The following is a 10,832-nucleotide window of genomic DNA, read 5'->3' on the forward strand; positions in this document are numbered from 1 at the left end:
GCATTCCCAAATTGCCTGAAATATTCTAGGGCAAAAAGTCTCATAGGGACATACCTTGGCAGCCTGTAAGGCTTCAACTCACAGCCATATACTCGGATGACTGTGTGGTCTTGGTAAAAGTACCAATTACCAATGCTGTAGGTTTTGTTTAGATGTAGAATTCTCCTCATGTCATCAGTTAACCTTGGAGGAGAAACACCATACAATAATGTCATAGCTGGATGAATGAATAAGTCTATGAACTCACAGTATGTGTATGGTGATACAGAGGTGCAATGGAAAACAGAGGTCCAAAACACAACTGACCTTGGATTCCCCTGGGCATTAACTTGCTTCAGGGGAATGGGGAAGCTACCTGGTTGATAAAACAGGAATAGATGGTAAATGTAGGAAGTGTATCTGAACAGTCTTTCCCTTTGCAGATTCATCAATTGGTCATGGATCCTATCTGCAATATATGTGGCATAGTCATAATGTACAGCTGGAGGCTTTCCGGGAGAGAATATAGACAGCATTGCCATTATAATATCATCCACATTCTCCACTCCCCTGAACCCTAGGACATAGCTGATCAAATCCACTAGCATTCTGCCCAATTCATTTAAGTATGCATATCCAATAGGAGGAGTTCTGATGGCTTCAGAGCCTGGTTGTACAAACAGCTGGTTGATTTCGATGATCTGGTCATTTGACAACTTAGTCCCCTTCTTTATCAAGTTCTGCATGTAGAGGGGGGTCAATGGTTTTGCAGTGTGGAAATGCAGCATCTCATTTATGCTCTCTGGGGTGATATGGAACAGAATTGAGCCTGTGGGGCTGAGGACAGCTCTTTGGCATGGATCATAGCACTCCTGGCATCTATGGATCAATTCTGGCATAGGATTTACCTGGGGGAGGTTGTAGATGGGCAAGTTTGAGTCCCAAATCCCTAGGATATCAGCTCCACTAAGGTGCTGGGCTTTCAACTCATTTAGCAACTGAATATTGTATTTAGAGCCTAATGGAAACCAATCCAACATTTGATAATCCATATCTCCCAGAGCTTTCCATTCTAACTCCCTATGAGGGGTATTGAGAGGCTTGATGTTCAGTGCAATTGGAGTTTCCATGGCCTATTAAGCTTCTGACTTGCAGGTGAACTGGTTGAAGTAAGCAGAACAACACAGAGGTGATTACTTGCAATGAAAGTGTGAATTTCAGGGACCAGAGGGTGAAATGAGCATACAACAATTGAAATACTGTTTGAATTACGAATAAGACCAATGTCTGGTCTCACTCTGTCTTTTGTGGCAGGTTTTAATGGATTGACCAACTGTCTCACGATTGCGCGAGCAGTTTACAGTTTTTGATAAGAACTCGGGAAATCAAGGCTCAGCTGGTGGTTTTCGAGCTTGCAGTTGGAAATAGAGGCTTTGCAGAGGGAATTTGCCGGTAAAATGATGAGTTTTAGTGTCCTTTGAGCCTTCTGAGTAATTTACAGACAATTTAGGCGTATGGAGGATAAATGATGAGAAATACCTGGCAAACAGCGAGCAGTGGTCGTAAATGTGGGCAGAATTGGTGCTCTGGAGGTCTCCAGGTCGATTCCAGCGGGGTGGCGCAGTTTTGGACGTAAAAGACCATGCAGCGGAAACAATAGCAAATGAGCGAAAAAGTATGCAAAACGTGATTTTTGGCCGAAATATGGACCTTTTGGCAATTTGGCGCCTTTTCTCGGATGACGTCAGCATGACGTCATAGGGTGGGGTCAAGCTCGGATGACGTCAGCATGACGTCATCGGGTGAGGTGGCGAGCTGCTATTGGTCCACGGGGATGATGCGGTGGCAGACACGTTGGCACAGGGGCGGACAAAAGTACTGATGCGATGGCAGGGTGGCGATGACGTGGGTCTGACGTGGGACCAGCAAACCGGGCGGTAATTGCAATAACGGTTACGGTTTTTCTCGGACCGCCTATGATACGGCCCTGGTTTTGTCAGAGGCCGCTCCGAGAGACCCGAGAGGGTGACGCGTGGCCGCGCACTGACGTAACCCTTCGTCATTTTCTCGGGCGCTAATTGTCTGTCGTGGGGGCCGCTCCGATATCAATGAGGGCCGTCGGATCACATGGGTCCGATCCGACGGTGGACGGGAGGGCGATGTGATCGAATAATACGGAGGGGGGCGGGTTTAATTTATTATTTGTTTTTGAAAGCTGCGCCCGGCGGAAAACCTTAGGATATGGGTTTTTGTAAGGTTTTCAATGTATTTTGGAAAATCACATATATGCACCGAAACTTTGGAAAAGCGGTAAAAGGTGGGTTTTTGGGTTTTTTCATAATTTCAAAAGGGGTTATGGGTAGGAGGGGTTTTTACAAGGTTTTATCTTTACAATCAAAGGCTAAATGGGTGGAATGACTTCAAAGAAGGGAGAGGGGTAGGTTTAGGTTCATCAAAGTGACCAGGTGCCAATTTGATTCCTGACAGAGGATTTATTGGCTATAATGCCAAGGGGAGGGATATTTATACAAAACTTGGGGTTTATACACCATGGTGTTAATACTAGTAGGGGAAGGGTCACATAGGGGAATTACATAGTAAAGTTAGAGTTAATATGGGGGGAAATGTGAATGGGGGGGAAGTCACTAAGTTTATTTGAAACTTACTTAGTTTAGGGAGTAGATCAAAATGAAAAGAATTTTAGACAAGAAATGTGGCTTCTAAAAAGATTAAGAACCATCATGAAACCATAATCTCTTCCATGAATCTCAGCTGATTAGGGAGTGTTAGTAATGAAATGGAAAGGGGAAGAAGGGAGGTTAGACATGCTTCTTGCTTGCTGTAACTTGATGAAGAATGACACCTCCTCAATTCATTGATTTTGCTTTGGTAAACAAAGTTAGCACACATGCAACTTATAAAAAATGACCTTTCTGCAACCCCAACTGCCTACCCATCTATTGCCTAGCATTTTTTATTTCTTCTTGGAGGGTGCACTTGGACTTGCAGACCCTTACTTGCCTATTCTTTTCTTTTGGCTTTTTCTTTTGTTTTTCTATCTACTTCTACCCTTATTTCTTCCAAGGTCCCAGATTAAGCTGTTGGGAGCCTTTTTTCTCTACCTAAACTACTTGTCTGCCAAGATTAAACAGTTTGGACAGACTCCTTTCTCTATTCTACAACTGAAAATTTAAAACATGACATGATCCAGATTAGACTGTTGGACCATCCATCAAAATTTGAGTCCATACCCAGCTATAAGCACAGATTGGATTCTCTTGGAAATATGTGATCTTTGAATCATCAAAGCAGAGCATATTTGGACTTTTCATTGCCAATCATGAAATATGAAACCTATTGGTATAGGTAGCTAACAGTTGCTAAATTCCACTCCTAAGCATTTTCATTCCCTCCTATTTTCTCCATCCCTTTTCATTCATATTACCCACTCCATAATCCCCATATCCCTAAAACTACTAACCCTAAATCCCTAATCCCACTATCCCAAACCCTAGTCAAATATTCCTAAACCCTAATTGTTGTCCCAAAGCCTAAACATTATTCCCTCAACCCTTCTATTCCCCCAAAACCTGTCAGCAACATTCCCAAACCCCTCATACACATTCCCTCCATAGTCCCTCATAAATTCATATCTTTGGCAGCAAAAACCTAAAGACACCATAAAATCTCTTTATACTCATCTAAGAGAACTCAAAAATTGGCAAAAAATGGAGTTAGATTATTCCTATGACAGAAATGAAGAGACAGTCAGTGATTCTTCTATAGAAATGCATGCACCAAGGAAGCCTCACAAGGGTGGAAAACATAACTGGGAGGAGCCTACTTCACTTGCCAAGCTGTTGGCCTATCCTCTTGCTGTCACATGATTTCAACACCAATCTTGTTATCAGTTTTGTGAGATGGTGGAGAGAGTCAAGTACCACCATGAGGTGGCTAGATTGTTTGTGCTCCATCTTCATGATGGCCAAGTCACTTTGGCAGGTGTGACATTCACCTTGACACCTGAGACTATTGCTCAAGAAACCGGCATTCCAAATGTAGGTGAGCAGTGGAATAAGAGGCAGATGATAGACAAAGAGCATTATGAGCCTTACATCAAGGCTGGTTTTCAAAGACATGTCACTAGAGTTTTTCCTTTCAAGTATCTACAGGACACATATGCTCCCTTGATGAAACTCATAATTAGATATTTCAGTTGTGAGGGTAGATTTTCTCATCTGTACACCTATCATATCAGATTGTTGATGCACTTTACTAGGGCAAGGATGATGAGCCTCCGTTATTTCATTTTCCAAAACATTGAGAATATGACCGCCTTAGTGCACAGGAAGCCTCCTGAGCAGCAATATAACAACATATATCATTTTGCACTAATCAAAATTATGGTCTTGCATCAGCTTGGTTTATTGAACATCTCATGGGAAAATTTCATTGCACATGAGGTCTTTACAGGTCCTCAAGTACCCCCAGTAGTTTTTCATGAGGCAGGAGAGCCTTCACATCAGCAGGAGATTCATGAGACACAAACCACTAGTGTGCCAGTGTTTGTCACTTATCAAAAGGGCACTAGAAGGTTGTTTGCAGCAGCAAAACGAGTATTATCTCCACCCGGGGTGGAAGGGGTCTTGTTTCCTCCATCAGCAGAGCAAGTACAGGGCAAGGGTAAGCAACCCTTGTATTATGAGGGACCTTCAGGAGGTCATGAGACAAATTTCATCCTCATTCTGGATGAGGACATTGATTTGGGCTCACAAATCTCAAAGCTTAAAGAGATCATTCGGGAGTAGTAAGATGACATTCAACATTTGTCTCTCAACCTAGAAAGAGCCAAGTGGATCATTAATTATTTGGAGTAGAGGAACAAACAACTAGAAGATCAGCAAACCATCATGGAGCTCCAAAACATAAGGGCAAACCGGCAAGCTGCAAGGAGGAGGAAAATCAAATTCACCACACTTGAGCAAGAAATTCAAGTTGAACATGAATCTTGGCTTGAGAGGACAAAATTGCACTTGGAGAGGATGTTGGAGAAGGCCAACAATGATAAAAATATGTTGAGGAACATGGCATACCACTATTTGTCAAGAAATATGGTGTGCAAAGCAAGAATCAGGAATTTGAAGGCCAAGTTGAAGAAAGCCATGAGGAAGAGAAAAGAGCAAGATAGACTCTAGATTTTGGATGAGGCTTCCTTAGACCAACATAGCACCATGAGGAACACTCAGCCCAAATTTCAAGAAATTTGGCAAACTTTTTGCAATTTTGAAAATTTTGGCCTAAAAAACAGGTTTTCTGCCTGATGAGTCGCGCCACTTGGTGTGCGCTTTTGCTAGAGACCTCCTTTTGAGGAAAACTCAGCATTTTTGGATTTTTCATGGAAAAATATGAATTCCCTCACATGGCCAAGAAATTTTGACAGGTTTTGATCTTCCAAAAAGGTCAAAAACACCTCAAAAATGACCTTTCTGCCCCTTTTTGGACACACAGGAAGCAGTGTTGGGAGAACTTAGTTTTGTACTGGAAAATGGAGGCTAAATTTAGAAATTTCACTTGTTCTGGAAAGTAGACAGATACACCTTTCCAACAAGCCCACTTGGAGCAAATTTGGTGCATGGGAAGGCCTCTAAAATCAGTTACAAAAAGGCGCTACGCATAGGGAAATTAGTGCGGCGCATAGGATGAAATTTTCTCATTTTGGCCAAAAAATCTGTTTTTTTCCTAGTTTCTTCACAGTTTGACTTTTCTCTTTCTAATAGTCAAAATCATTATGTAATTTAATGTGACTTAATGGATTATGACGTAATTATGTTAAATTTTCACTCATAGAGGTAAATTCATCATGAAAAAGTAGTTCGCAACTAAATGAATCAGTGTCCTAGGTTTTAGAGGCATGTTGTTCCACTGCCTACTTTTCAGTTCTTATTTTAGATCTTGTTGAAACTACTCCTAAACTCATGAATTCGACCCCTAAAGCCTAGCATCAATTGCTTGATGCCTATATCTAGTAGTTTTTCAGTCATTTGAGAAGGTTGGACTCTTGTGAATGCTTTGAGCATTATTGTACATTCATTTTCAGTAGTTTGGCTAAGGAATTGACCAGGGTTTGCAGCACTTTATGGGATTCTTGTGGCATATTGATTTGGTATTGTGTTTCCTTCTGTAATTACAAGTTTTACATGTGATTTATGTATGCCATCATCTCTCTTTGCTTCATCTTAACTAAATCAAACAAGGATAAAGGTAGAATCCATTGAAATTGTAGTGCTCTACCTAGGGTTTGTTTAGTTATTTATGTTTTCAGCTGTTTGAAGAGGATCCCTGAGACTTTCATGCCCTCTCCAACTCCTCACCAGTCTAAAAGCTCTCCATCTCATTCAATTTGAAGTACTAAACCATTTGCCTACCTCACCCCATAGAGATCTCTACAAGACTGTGTCCATTCCCCGGACCCAAATCTGCCTTTCACAATTGAGCCAACAAACCCATCTTAAATTCAATCAAACACCTCTGTACAAATACCTAGCCTAAAATCATTCCTTACATCAGTCATCTCAAGCTTTATTGGCCATCTTTTTCTGAGATTGACAAGGAGAGAGCCCTCTCCCAACCTGGTAGGGCTAGCTACCGGGTTAAGCGTGGTTTGATGTTACCCTAGATCCTGCCTTTCTCAGCCTGATGTAGATTTAGGCCATAACAATAATAATATTTCTTGTTCTTACTCCAATGAATTGTTGATTGCTTGTTGGGCTCTGGGATCTAAAGTTTTCCTTGAAGAAAACTCTCCGATAAGCATCTCTTAAGCCTTTATTTTAGTATGATTATTTGCTAAATAAGTGGGCCAATTGTTAAGTGTAGTTGTGAGTGAAACTCTTCTGTTAAGTGTGTTCTCCAAGGTCTTCTTGCTTGCTATGAATTCCTCGTGAGCCTACCACAGAGTCTCTATAAGCTTAATATTTCTAACATATAGGTTCGTCTTACAGTTCTGATACTTGTGCACTGAGTTTAAAATTTTGATTAATCATCTACTCTACCAAATGTTGGATGGCAACTAGATGATCATCAATCTTTGTTGGCATGGGAATACATTTTTTTTCTTCTGTTGTATGGCTTTGACAAGTTAGCCAAGCCTCCCTTTCTCATTCATGTGGACGCTAAAGCTTTTCGGTGTCTTTCTTTATTTTCTACAACCTTTTCTTGGCAGCTTTAATATAATTTTGTATAACCTAAAAAATTATTTATCACTATCAATTCTCATGTCAACATACTTCATGACAATGTCGACTCATTCCTTTTCTCCTTTGGTTGTTGGTGTGCTTGTTGTATTTAGCTCTGTAGAAATGTTTATAGTCGAAACAGGTTTTGTAGTTGAAAAATTATTCATAATTATTATATTGGTAACTGGAACCTCAGTGGTTTCTTCATGTTGATGATTAGTCGACCCCTCTATTGTTTACTAAGTGTAATCTCTTATTTTTTGATTAGAGTGGGAGTGTTTATATGAATTATCTTTTAAATTTCCTTTGGAGTTACCTTGGCAGTCTAACTGATTTTGTTCTATCCTATTTTCTTCTGATTGGTTAACCTCTGACTCAGTATGTTCTGATTATTTTTTCTCAAACTATTCCTGCTCTGATGAGTTGCCATTAGACCGTTCTATTCCAACTGATTGTTTTCAACCTCCTATGAATAATGATGCTCTTCTATAATATGAGTTAAATAATTAATAGGAGTATCTTCCATTATATCAATCATTGCCATATTTTTAGTGCATTCATCATTAACATTCTCATTTTGAACTGAATTAATGATGTGCATTTGAGGAAGTTCCATTCTATTGACGACTCTGTCTAAATGAAGCCTGGTAAATTTCCTCCATTGTTTTATTAATGTTTTCAACCAATATCGCCTTGGCATTCTTTGTTGCATTCCATATTTTTTCCTCTAGATGTTGGGTTGGATTTTCTAGTCTTTTTTACTATTTTTCCTTTTGACTCCAATTGTTGGATGGCTTCATCAAGTTGTTGTTGCTTTTCAGCATCATTCAGACGAATTTCCTCGAGCACCTTTTTCCACTGGGTCATTTTGGTCTTAACTGGGGTCACCTTAGGGCTACTAGACTCTTTACGGGAAGATTTGTTGGAATGATTAAAAAAAATGACAAATCGAATCTAAAGGGTTGTAAATATATGGCGACTTCTGCCTCTTCTTCTAGTTCAACATCATCTAGGGGGGTAATAATGTCATGATAGGGATCATAAGCTCCAAAAGGAATGGAATAATTGGTGTTAGACTGCTAACATAGTTCATCAAATATATGTTCAATGGTGGCCTAGTACATGAGTTGTTGAGGGTCAAGTTGTGGGTAATTCGTATACCATACTTTGGTATAGTTGAAGGATAGTTGTATGTGAGAGAAATGGGGTAGGACTCATCTAATAGGTTGACGAAATCTCCACTTGTTGGAACTATTCTTGATATGAAGTAACCAATTTCTAAATAGTTCAAGAGGTCCTACAGACTAGGGTTTCCCAACTAGTCATGAGAAAAAATTCTAGAATTGTACATAACGGGTATATATTTGTTTGTGAAATATATGTTTCTAACTGGAGAGTTGGAATTAATTTCTAGCCAAATTAATAGAGGGAAACTAGATGGCCTTACTTGAATTTTGGCAACTTTGGAAATTATCCTTGAGAAGGTCTGATACATATTCAACCTAATTCTAATCCTTACCATATTTGACAATTTCACCAATAGCCTCAAGCATTGTAATTTTAACATCAGAAGCTTGACCAATCGTTGTGAGGCATAAGGAAAATATTATGCAGATCCATTTGGTGAATGAGTCTTAGACCTTACTGATAACCAATCCTTTGAAATTTTTCTCTGGCCCTCCACTAGCGAGCTTTGTAAGCCAAGTAGTGCCATCTATTGTGGCGAGTATGTTTTCCCCTTTGTATGGGAGGCATGTTACTAAGTGAATGGAAGTTCCAAAAATTTATTGCGGTGACAAGCCATAGCTTACCTGTGTGGTATCTACTAATTAAATACATTGCAACCTCCTCCTTCACCCCATGTAGGTCTATAACTAACGATGCACCAAGGATGTCACTAATTCCTGCTTTTTGTAGCAAATCAATTTATGGGTTTGATTCATCTCCTACTTTATCCCATTTTAAGAAAGATTCATAGTGTTTTTCTAACGATGGTTCATCAATTTTCGCTTTTTGAATGTTTTGCATGTACCTCTCTAACTTTGTTTTTTCGGGAAAATAAAATCTTGCCTTGGTGCATGGTTCTACCGTAATTTCTTTATCTTTCGAATGAGCTTTGAATTTAGCCATAGAGAAGTCATCTTGGAATTATTCAATTCGTAAGAATTACAGGAGTTTAGATTCAAAAAGTATTGGGCTTGGTATATCTGGAATGTCTTCAAGGTCACAGGGAACGTCACTTGATACTTATGGTAGGATTTTTATCAAGTCAGAGCCTTCATTGATTTTTATAGAAGGTGAATTGATTATTCCATAATTATTTCTCGGTTTCCCAACAGTGAAATGTCTCGTTGATTTTTTATTTGATCCTTGAGTGTCACTTGGCATGTGCATTCTATCTGATCACCACCTTCTTCACGAGGTGGTCAATAATTCTGGAGTAATTTGAGATGATTTCTTTTGTACGCCTGAGGGTGATGGGATGTATGGAGCCTTTGATGGGTCAGGTAAATACAGTTGTACTCAATTACTACTTTGGTTTTTGAATTCTGATTTTTTTCTTTTATGTGGTACTCTGTTAGAGCTACGTGCCAGACATTTATTTCTAGTTGGTTTCCTGAAACTACCTTCAGGGGATAGTTGGAGGTCTTGTCTTAGATCATTGGTCTATCAAATCTCACCTTATTGGTTTCTTTTGTTGGGTGTTTCCTTCTCATTTCAAGTTGGTTTCTTTCTTTGTGTTTCGTTTGTCGTTCTTCTCTAGACTAATGTCGTTTTGTGCTTGGCTTTTCTTGTAACAAATTACAGAGGTCGAGTTCTCGTTCCATTTCATATTACCTGCTTAATTCATTATTTTGTTAGCTTTATTTAGGTATCCAACTATTATGTCGCTTATTTCTTTATTTCTTAATTTATAACTACTTTTTTAAATATCTTTCTAAATAAGGAATAAGAAGAAATTGTAATAATTAATAATTTTAATAATTTCATTTAGAAAGTTAATATTTTTACATGTAGACGGTTATCCTGTTTACTACTAATCCTATGGCTAACCCATTGTTAAGTATTACTAAGAAATGTATCTTTTAAATCATGCATCATTAACAACTGATTTGAAAAGGTGTCCCTTTAAAGTCTTCAGTTGTATAGCTCCAGAGAGCTAGATTTCTTCAATAACGAATGGTCCTAGCCATGCAATTTTGAGTTTCTTTGACTTTCCTTTTAATTTACTGTCATATAATAAGACTAAATTACTAGCTTGGAAATGTTTAGCTTTAAAGATCCTATTGTGCCATGATTTTTGTTGTTCTTTATTGATTTGTTGATGATACAGGGCATAAAGTTGATCTTCCTCTACTTTATGTAGTTGTCTGAATCGTTGGGCTTGTAACTTTGTATTATATTTTAATATAGTTGACACAGTTTGTGCATTTGCTGAATAATGGAATGGAATGATTGCTTCATGTCCATAAACGAGTTTAAATGGATTTGATCCCATTGATTTCTTATATGTTGTATGATATTCCCATTCAACGACTAGGACTTTATCATCCCAATCATCTCTATCTATATAACAATTTTTCTTCAGTCCTTTATCCAGTGTTTTGATGAATGATT

This window comes from Pinus tabuliformis, chromosome 1_2, assembly GCF_031772625.1.
Source record: "Pinus tabuliformis cultivar Carrire ecotype Pingquan chromosome 1_2, CPIR1, whole genome shotgun sequence".
Taxonomy (NCBI): domain Eukaryota; kingdom Viridiplantae; phylum Streptophyta; class Pinopsida; order Pinales; family Pinaceae; genus Pinus; species Pinus tabuliformis.